Source organism: Phalaenopsis equestris, unplaced genomic scaffold (genome assembly GCF_001263595.1).
Source record: "Phalaenopsis equestris unplaced genomic scaffold, ASM126359v1 Scaffold000002, whole genome shotgun sequence".
NCBI lineage: Eukaryota > Viridiplantae > Streptophyta > Magnoliopsida > Asparagales > Orchidaceae > Phalaenopsis > Phalaenopsis equestris.
Window position 1 is genome coordinate 68396422 of NW_018164444.1, and position 11859 is coordinate 68408280.

Consider the following 11859-nt stretch of genomic DNA (forward strand, 5'->3'; position numbering starts at 1 on the left):
CCCCTTCACACTTCTTAGTCCGATATCTTTGAAATGTCCTTACCATTTAAACTCCTTGAAGGTAATTTTTCTTGACTTTTATCGAGTGTATTCTTAGGTAACTTCAGTTATCTATGATGTAATTAACAATAAAGGCTTGCCCTTACAAGAAGCTTTTCCCGAACCCAGCATAATATAAACCGTATTTAATTCCTTATATTAAATAGGGGAACTTGTAGGCCAATACATTGGTTTCAAAGACGAAATGAATGTCATAACTTTCTTTAGTTTATTTGATCGAGCCTCACCCTCAAATCTTGTGTTCATCCTTTGGGATAGTATAGGATTTGAGGTAAAGTGCTCTTTCATCTAAACTATGAAAATTACGAGGTCAGTTTGACTTCATCTTTTTCAAAACTAAATTTTTTTTTAAATGTCCTTCCGAAGCTGGCAACGGGATTTCAATTCCGATGACCGACAGCTTCTTACGGGCAAACCCCACACCAAAAATAGTGCCGACAGGGAGCTCTGGAGTTAGAGCCAGTATCCTCCTAGCCTATCCACCGATTTAGGAACTAAACCTGGGATTGACCAATGATATTCTATAACACTGTATTGGGGTAGAGAATTAAAACTGCTCCTATTGGCACATACAATATTTGATATATCTCATTCCTTTAAATTTTCCAACTCACTACATAAGAATAGTAGTTTTGAAAATCTTAAAATTCTCCAAAGCAATTCATCCAGAAAGGGTTATCTTTAGAATTTAATATTTACATTTTGGAAAGTTACTATCCTTATATTTAAAATTTACATCCAGGAGTAGTTGCTAGATAAAACACCATTTTAATAAACTTTCCAAACTAAGGACTAATAGTAGTAAACTAGAATTTGACTAAGAACATTTTTCCTCGCTTACTTGTGGGATCGATAATTGGGGCTTAACCAGAAAGTCCTATATTACTTGAGCAATACATACACTTTTGTTTATATCATTGTGACTATATAGAATATATAAATTTAAGCATATAAAAAATTTGCAACAAGTTTTTGGCGCCGTTGCCGGGGAGGCTTCGGTAAGAACTTTAGGAGAATTTTAGTTGAAGTAATTAGGCTTAGACTTGGAAAACTGTAGTGTCATAAAAATTGTTTTATTTTTTTTTTGAAAAAGTGTTGTGAAAAAACTATTTGTGTCAAATGAAAAAGTGTTTTGAAAAAACTGTTTGTGTCAAAAACAAGATGTTTGTGAAAAGTTTTGTTGTGTTGAATATATTTTTTATTTTATTTGCTTAATTGTTAATGTATTATTTGTTGTGTTTTGTATGTGAAATAAAGGATCTACAAGACTTGTGTCTTATGATCCTGAGTTAGAAAAAACTGAGTTATAAAAATGAAAGAAAATAAAAAAATAGAAAGGAAATGAAAAACTAGAAATGGAAATGGAAAACTTTCAAAATAATAACTTAGAAAATCATCATAAATATTTGAGGGATTATATAAATCCTACGACAGTTAAAATTCACTTAATTATACAAAATCCTATCTTAAAAGATGACTCATTTGAAATAAATCCAGATATTATCCAACAAGTGCAAAACAATCAATTTGGGGGAACTCCTTCGGAGGATCCCTATTTACACTTATCCAATTTTCTAGAACTTTGTGCTACATTTCGTTATAACGGCATGTTAGACAATGTTGTTAGACTAAGGCTTTTTTCTTTCTCACTAAGGGATAAGGCTAAAATGTGGTTATACTCATTAGCACCTGGCTCTATTAAAAATTGGAAAGAGTTAATTCAGAAATTCCTAGCAAAGTATTTTCCACCTTCAAGGACTATTAAACATAGAAACGATATTATCTCCTTTTGTCAGTATGAATGGGAATCAATATACGAAGCATGGAAAAATTTAAGAAACACTTAAGAAAAAGTCCATACCATGCTCTGCCCAATTGGTTAATCATTCAAACTTTTTATAATGGGTTAGTAGGTTGGAACTCTTAGATCGATAATTAATAGTGTCGCTGGTGGATCATTAATATCAAAATCATTTGATGAAGCACATGCATTAATTGAAGAAATGGCTACAAATGAATTTCAATTCTTGCTTCTCAAGTTGCTGCAATATCAAGAAAGTTGGACCAATTTGGAATGAACTAGCCTCAATTTACTCCAGTAAGTGAGGAAAGTTCATTAGGGCATATGATTGATTCTAACTTATCATATGAGACTTTAAATACCATAAACAACACAAATTCTAACTTTTACAACCCAGGTTGGAAGAACCATCCTAATTTTAACTATTATCACAATACTTTGGGTGGAAACCAACCATGGGAAAATAATCATGCAAAATCGAATGGAAGTTGGAATAATCAGGGGAACACAAATTATAAATCTTCATCTTCACCGTACTCTAACAATGATGTACTATTTGAGAAGAAGAAGTTGTCTACAGAAGAAGTGGTATTGCAAATGAGAAACCAGTTGCAAAGTCAAAATGCTGCGATTAGAAACATAGAGAATCAACTTGGATAAATTCCTAATTCACTTTGTAATAGACCCCAAGGAATACTTCCTAGCAACACTGAGATCAACCCTAAAGAGAACAGTAATGAACAAATAGATGCTGTCCAATTAAGAAGTGGAAGAGAGTTAGAGGATGTGGTCAGAAAAGAGAAAGGAGTTGTGAGAGAAACAAAGAAAAACAAAAGACCTGAAGAACATGTTGCTAAGGAACTGGAAAAATCAATATCTCCAACTAAAATCATTTTAGAAAGACCACCACCTCCATTTCCTCAAAGATTTAGACAACATGAGGTGGATAAACAATTTTCAATGTTTATGGACGTACTTCATGGATGTACTTAAGAAGTTATTAAGAAGTTAATGATAAATACTCCTTTCACTGAAATTTTGGAACAAATGCCAAATTATGCAAAATTTATGAAGGAGATATTAAAAAAAATAGAAATTTTGGGAGTATGAGACAGTTGTACTAAGTGACGAGTGCAATGCTATATTTCAGAAAAATCATACCAAGAAACTTAAAGATCCTTCTAGCTTAACAATTCCTTGTGTATTTGGAGAAAGATTATGTGGAAAAGCTTTATGTGATATAGGATCGAGCATTAATGTGATGCCTCTATTTATATTTAGTTAGGTTTAGCTGATATTTCTCCCACTACTATAACCCTTCAGTTAGCTGATTGATCTATCATTTATCTAAAAGGGGTTATAGAGGACGTGCTTATTAAAGTGGAGAAATTTATCTTTCCAATGGACTTTATTGGAATAGATATGGAGTAAGATAAAGAATATCCCATTATTTTGGGGAGACCTTTTCTTGTTATTGGACAAGCTATTATAAAAGTACAAAAAGGAAAGTTAACTATGAATATTAATGACATTGAAACCACTTTTGATGTTTTAAAGGCTGTGAAGTATCCAATTGAGAGAAAAGATGATGATTATTTTTGGATGGATGAAATTTATTATCTAAGTAAAAACCATTTCCAAAAATGTTTTGAGAGTAAGTTAATAGATGAGATCGAAATGGATGTTCATGATGAGTCTAAAATATTGTTTAAAGATGACTGTATGTATATTCAGGAGAGGTGTGAAATGATGGACGTTACCTAAAAAATTAAACTTTTTATTACAATTGTTCAAAAATGTCATGAACTTAAAATGAATATACCCTATACAATTTTAAAGCCTACCTATTTAGGGAATTTATCTACACCACCAGTCTTTATATCTTTAACACACATCTTCTAGTAATTAGATCTTTACAATGTTTATATAAATATGAGTCATCCCAAAAATAGTCTTTTGAATCATATATAAACTTCTTTAATTGTGGATTTCTTATATCAGGTGGTATAATATCACTTACAATATAATTTACTATATCAGTATACCACGGTGCATCCATTTCATCAATACTATATAATTGTTCATCAGGAAAATTCTCTAAAATTTCATTTTTAATATTTCTTTTTCTAGTCTAAATAAATGATCAGCTATTTGATTGTCATTTCCCTTTTTATCAATCACTGTAAAATCAAATTCTTGCAATAGAAGTATACATCTAATTAATCTTGGTTTAACATAATTCTTTTGCATTAAATATTTAATAGCAGAATGATATGTATGAACTATACATTTAGTTCCAATTAAATAAGGTCTAAATTTATCAAAGGCATCAACAATAGCAAATAACTTTCTTTCAGTAGTAATATAATTAATTTGAGCTTCATTTACAGTCTTGCTAGCATAATATATAATTTTAAAAACTTTATCGTGCATTTGTATCGTGTATCGTGCATTTGTCCTAATACAACCCCAATAACATAATCACTAGCATCATATTATTTCAAATGGATTCTCCCAATTAGGTGGTACTATTATAGGTGTAATGAAAAATTTTTTCTTTAATAATTCAAATGTGTTTATGCATTCTTCATTAAAATCAAATTTTGTATCTTTTTCTAAAAGTCGGTAGAGGCTTAATTATTTTTGAACAAATTTTTATGTAGCACCTCTAAAAACCAGCATGTCCTAGAAAACTTCTCACCCCTTTAACACTAGTAGGCGAAGGTAATTTTTCTATAACTTGGATTTTTACAGGATCTACTTCCATGCCTTTTTCAGAAATTTTATGCCCGAGGTCAATACCTCCTGTAACCATAAACTGACATTTTTCCCAATTTAACACTGAATTGACTTTTTCACATACTTCTATAACTTTTTCTAAATTGTTAAGGCAAAATTGAAACGATGTCCAAAATACAGAAAAATTGTCCATAAACTCTTCCATTTCATGTTCTATAAAATTACTAAAAATTGACATCATAAATCTTTGATAATGTTGCAGGTGCATTGCATAGTCCAAAAGACATTCTACGAAAAGCAAATGTTCCATATGGGCTTGTAAACGTTGTTTTCTCTTGATCCTCTAGATCAATTAGAATTTGGTGATAACCAATATATTAATAAAAAAAGCAATAATACTTATTTCCTGCCAATCTATCCAATATTTGGTCTCGAAAGGGTAAAGGAAAGTGATCTTTTCTGGTTGCCATATTTAATTTTCTATAGTCAATGAAAATTTTCTAACCAGTTACTTGTCTTTTTCGTATTAATAAATTTTTCTCATTTTCTTTAAAAATCACTCCTCCTTTCTTCGAGACACAGTGAATTGGGCTTACCCAAACACTATTTGAAATAGGATATATAATTCTTACATCTAACCATTTTAAAATATCTTTTTTAACAACTTCTTTCATTATTGGGTTTAATCTTCTCTGAGGATCAGCTTTAGGTTCATATTTTTCATCTAATAAAATTCTATGCATACAAATTGAATGACTAATTCCTTTAATATCTACTAAAGTCCATCTAAAAGCATTTTTATACTTTTTCAACATTTCTATTAACTTTTGTTCTTGAATTTCAGTTAACTCGGAAGATATAATAACCGACAATGTAGATTACTCTCCTAAAAATACATACTTTAAATGAGCAGGTAATATCTTTAATTCAAGTTCAGGTGGTTTAATACTTGAAGAAATAAGATTTTTACTATTGTTTTCCAACAAGTCTAACGTTTCAAATTTTCCCTGAGTATAATCTAAATCTCATCCTTTTATTTCATCCTCATACTAAAAAAATTCTCCTAGCTTAAATTTATCCTTGAAATTTTCTAAAATTGTTCATTACTTAGATAATCAACTACTTCCATCATGAAACATTCATTATCTTTTTCTACTGCAGGATATTTCATAGCTTTTGCTATATTAAATTTCTCTTCTTCATCATTAACTCTCATCGTTAGATCTTTTTTTGCACATCTATTACAGCTCTCCCTATTGTGAGAAATGGTCTCCCTAAAATAATAGGAATCTCATTAACTTCCTTTATATCCAATACTATAAAGTCTACAAGGAAAATAAATTTATCCTCTATAACCTCTTTTGGATAAGTTATTGATCGATCAGACCTTTTGGATAAGTTATGATCGGCCAGCTAACTGAAGAGTTATAGTAGTAGTGGAAATTATTTCCAAATCTAAACGTTTAAAAATTGATAAGGGCATAAGATTGATACTCACTCCTAAATCACATAAAGCTTTTTCATAAAACTTTTCACCAATTACATAATGTATAGTAAAATTACCAAGATCTTTTAATTTTTCAGGAAGCTTTTTCTGAATAATAGTACTACACTCTTCACTGAGTGCAACGGTCTCATGATCTGTAAAATTTCATTTCTTATTTACTTTATCCTTCATAAATTTTGTATAACTTGACATTTGTTCCAAAGCTTCAACAAAAGGAATATTTATTGTTAACTTCTTAAGGATTTCCAAAAATGTTGTAAATTTTTTATCATTATTCTTCAGTCTTTGAGGAAGCGAAGGTAATGGTTTTTCTAAAGGAACCTATGTTTGTTCATTTTCTTGTTGATCATTTTCCATTTCTTCCTTCTCTTCATCAACTTTAGTTTCTCTTTGGATTCTTATTTCACTTTCTTTTCCACCTCGTAATTGAATAACTTTAATTTGCTCTTTTTTCTGTTCTTTTTGATTAACTTCTAGAGTACTCGAAAGAATTTCAGAAGGTCTGTTACTAAGTGCAGTAGCAATATGTCCTAATTGATTTTCAATATTTCTAATAGCAACCACTTGATTCTGTATTTGATTTCCCACATTCAACATCACTTCTTCTATCGTCAACTTCTTTTCATTAACTTTAAGTTAGGATTGGAGTTAAATCTTTTTAGAAATAACAGCAATTTAAGATGTCAAAATAGACATTGCATCAGAATCATGAATATTGGCTACTCTCTTAGGATTTACCCTTTCAGAGGGCCATTAAAAATTGTTAGTAGTCATTTCTTCAATTAAAGAATATGCATCATCAAAAGGTATTAATATTAATGATCTGCCTGCAGCAGCATCTATAATAGATCTTAATGATCCTACTAATCCATTGTAAAAGGTTTGAATTATTAAACAATCTAGCAATGCATGGTGTGAACATTTTCTGAGAAGATCCTTAAATCTTTCTCTGGTTCCCCTTCAAACTAACAAAAAGATGTAATATCATTTCTAAGATTAGCGGTTTTCGAGGGTAGAAAATATTTTGCCAAGAATTTTTGTGATAGTTCTCCCCAAATTCTAATAGATCCAGGTGCTAATGAAATTAACCAAGCACTGGCTTTATCCCTTAATGAAAAAAGAAAAAGTCTAAGCCTAACAACATCATTAGACACTCTGTCAAATTTAAATGTAGCACAAATTTCCAAAAAACTAGCAAGTTGTAAGTTAGTATCTTTAGTAGGTGATCCTCCAAACTGATTATTTTATATCATTTGGATAATATCAGGTTTAAGCTCAAATGAATTAGCAGCAACATCAGGATTTTGAATAGTTAAATGAAGTTCATCTGCTGTCGAATTCACATAATCTTTTAAAGGTCTTTGTCGATTCTCACTTATTGGATTTTCTATATTATTTGTCATTTCTCTCAAATTCTTACTTTCTCTTTGTTGATTTCAAATCTTTCTAATAATATATTCTAACTCTGAATCGTAAGGTACTAAACCTTCAGATCTAATATTTTGCATAAACAAATAAAGTAAGCAAAGTAAAAATCTTTAAAAATAAACTCTTAAATAAATATCTTTTTTTAATTTTTGATTTTTTATATTCTTTTGTGTTTTTATATATTTGTAAACATATATTATCTAAATTTTCTAATTTATCAAAATTGTTTAATTTAATTAAATTTAATCGTTACCTTCCCCGGCTACGACGCAAAAAACTTGATCCCAATTTTTATATTGAAGGATTTATGAAGTTGACACCACTATATCGCCAAAAGCATGATCCATATATGAAAAGTAAGTTATGTAAATTTTATATAATTATAGGCAATTAATAATAAGATTCTACACAATTATACATATCGTTATCAAGTAATAATGGACTTTCTATTTAAGCCCTAAATATTGATCCCACGGGGAAGGTGTAAGTTAGCAATGATAAATTTTAACAGGAAATTTACAGAAAATCAAATGAAATTACTGTCACTAGTTTTGAATGTTGAAATATTAACCAAACTAAATTACATAATTATTAGCAAAACTGAAATGCAAAATTTGAATAATAACTACTAATCGACTAACTATGTTTGTATAATGAAGATTTCTTATGTGAAAAAACATCCTTCCCACTACAATGAAATTCTGGTGAAATGAGATGAGATAAAGGTTTATAATATGTATTGTGCCAAATAAGAGCAATTAGAGCAATTGAGCAATTTTAATTTTCTACCCTGATACTGCATACAAAATCATTGGTTAATCTTAGGTTTAGTCCCTATATCCGTGGCTAGGCTAGGAGGAAATCGACTCCCACTCTAGAGCTCTCACTTCCCTTCACCTGAAGGCTAACTTTCACTTTAGTTTTTAAACAGTAAGACCAAATTTGGGATTTTAGTCTGTCTCCCTAAAGATTCTCCAATTCTACACCCAAAAAAGTATATTTCCCTATTTATTTGCTCTTAATTTGATGAACAGATTTCTCCTTCATGGAATCAAATGTGATTCTCACTCTATTTATTATAGTTTCACAACATATTTTGACAAATCAATTAGGCAGATTGAAAAGTAAATTAAGTTCGACATTGAAAAATCATCACAATTTATTTCATATTTTAATTATGACACATTCATTTTATCTCTTCATTTCACCATATCTCAGAGTAGGGGAAAAGATAGAGGGAACTAATTAGACGTCATGAGAAAGATATGAAAAAACACAAATTTCATATATAATAGAAAGTTAATACAAAACTAAATAAACAAAAAAAATTATCTGGAACTTTTTCTCAAAGCAAATCTTTTGTAGCCTTTCCTTAGAAATGCAGGAAGAAGAACTCTCACTTTTCTCCTTCTCCAACACTCTTACAGAAAGTTTCACACTAAATATCACCACAAAGCTCTAAACTATGAAAGCAAAATTACTAGTTAACTCCAATATGTGGTGGAATGAAGATGGATTATGGAAATGTAGCGTGGTGGAATGTTTTAAACTGAAAAATCAACGTAGAGGAACCCCTTTTCTGATGAAATTCAGCCCTAAATAAAGCGCAAGGTCTGTTCTCCAAGAGGTGCCTCCAAAAACTCTTCAAAAATCATCCAAATACATCAAACCTTCTAGAAACCAGGTCTAAACCGCCTTTGGCACCGTCGGTGCTAATCTGGCGTCGTCGGCGCTGAGTAAAAATCCTTCACCATCGACGCTAGTCTGGCACTGAGTAAAAATTCTCCAACTTTCGGTTGTTCTGCGTCCTCGGCGCTGACCTTGGTGCTGTCGATGCTGAGTATTTCCTCATTTTGACTCCAAATTTCATCTTTTTTTTTACTTTCTTTTTTCTTTAAGGTCTAAAAATTAACAACCTGCAAGAAAACATCAAAATACACTTCATTAAAGTGTAATATCACAAAAAATGAGTATAAAATATGGGTCTAAAAATGCATATATTTTCGGTGTATCAGGCTTCCCACGTCATAACTCATTAACTTGAATTCAAATGACTTTAAAATTTTCATGGCACCACAGTCGTTAGTCAATTCAAAAATTAATGGTGAAATTATGATTTTATTTAGTTTTTCATAATTATTTTTGCTAAAAAATGAAGTTTTTTAATTTTAATTAATTTTATTAATCAAAGTAAAATTTCTGTCCTTAAGAAAATTACTGCACGTTCTTTTAGGTTAAAGGACCACTTGGACCAAATTTCATGATTTTTTGAGTTATATTCTAATTATCATAATTATTTGTTGATTTTAGTGATTAATTAAATATAAAATGTAATTTAATTTCAAAAAGTACTTTTATTATATTTTTTTAGTCTCTCTGAGTTCATAAAACTCAGAGAAATAAACTTTTCATTTTTATGATTTTTATTTTATTTATTATAATTATTTTAATGAAAAAAATCCATTTATCTTAAAAAATAGATTTTGATATGCAATACATTTAAAATTGATTTCAAATTTTTATAAAGACTTAAAATCATCATTATCTTCACCTTGATTCAATCTTTATAATTTTTTAAATTATATTTTATTTATTAAAATTTTTATTGGTATTAATGACTTGATTAGCTAAGATAATGCACATAATAATTTAAACCCATCTTACATTTTTTCTAGAGTCCTCTGACCATAGGGAACCTAACAAAGTAAGTTTCAAATTTTTCTGATTTATATTTTAATTTATATAATTATTATAAGAACAATGGGTGACTTAACATTAAAAATTACAATTTTTAGGGTTAGACGTGTCCTTGAGTTTGAAAAGAAATCAAAGAACACTTCTAACCATATGTAGGGCTGTCAAAAAAGCTCGTTGTTCGCGAACAGTTCGTGTTCGGTTCTTCAATGAGTTTGTGTTCGATTCGTTCGATAAGTAAACGAGACAAATGCGAACAATTTTTTTTCATTGGGTTAGTTAATTGAACCAAACACGAACAGTGATGCGTTCGTTCGTGTTCGAATCGTTTTTGTTTGAAATATAAAATAATATAAAATAATTATATATAAAAAAATTATTATATTTTAAAACATTAATGTTCGGTTCGTGTTCGGCTCGTTCGTTAAGAAACGAACACGAGCTTATTTCAAACAAACTAAATTTTAAACGAACCGAACACGAACACAAGCAAGGTGATTAATATTTAATTAAATATAATTAAAAAAAAGCTCTAAAGTCTTTAGTTAATTAAAAATAAAATACATGACAAATCATTTTTATTTTGAGTCAATAATTTTTCTTTTGTTCACTAAGTAATATGGTATTTTTATTTTATTTGAATGATTTTTCTACGTCAGGTTATGCTTTTTTTAAGTTTTTGATTTAATTTAAATAAAAAATACCTTAATTTTTTACTTATCCACACGGAGGCCTAGTCATCCTCTACAGCTCCAAAAGTCCACGTGGCGTGCTTTGATTCAGTACCGCCATCCGTGTCAATTGTAATGCATCCCACACTTTATGAACATATATCTCGTCTGAATCATCCTCCATCATTGGATAAATACAAGTGAGAATGGACAAAATTCGTTCATCGTCCTAATCAAACTACACCTATAGCAGTTCACACTAAAATGCTTCAATCTCCCATGATATTTAACCAAATCACATGGGGTTTGTTCCTATAGCTTCATGTAGTCTAGGTGATAATATCCATATGGTAACATACTTTTGAAAATGAACTTCTCTTAACAATTAATGAAACTGAGATTATTTTTAAGGTTAGTGAGTTATACCTTTACCCAAGATGAGACACCTTTATTGGTTTGGTTGTAAACATTCTTTGTGACCTTGCGAAGCTCCTCCAAGTACCAATTTGAACCTAGGTTGAGTTTAGGCAAGGGTTAGATCGAGTTGTGATTCAAGTTTTGTCTATGAGTGGGTTAAAGTACTTGAAACGATGGGGCTTCTATAGGGAACTTCCTTGTTTAGTTAGGGGAATATTAAGGAATTATCAATTTTAAGTTTGATGGGGTAACAGAAATAATCTCTAGATTTCAGTGTTTAAATTAAGCTTGGACAATGGATTAGAATGGTTGAGAGTGGTGGGGTTGAACTCAATAAGGCTGGAGGAAGCTCTGTGAACAATTTATGAGGGTCTCCCAAAGAAATTGGTAGCACCCTCCCCATGGCTGTGAGAGGAGTGGTTTAAATATAGGAGGAATTAAGGCTGGATTAGCTAAGCTAGGGGGTGGAGAAGGAAGCTTAGGTGGAGAGCTAAACGTCACAATTCAACAATGGTAATGAGCCACATTGGATGGGTGAAATT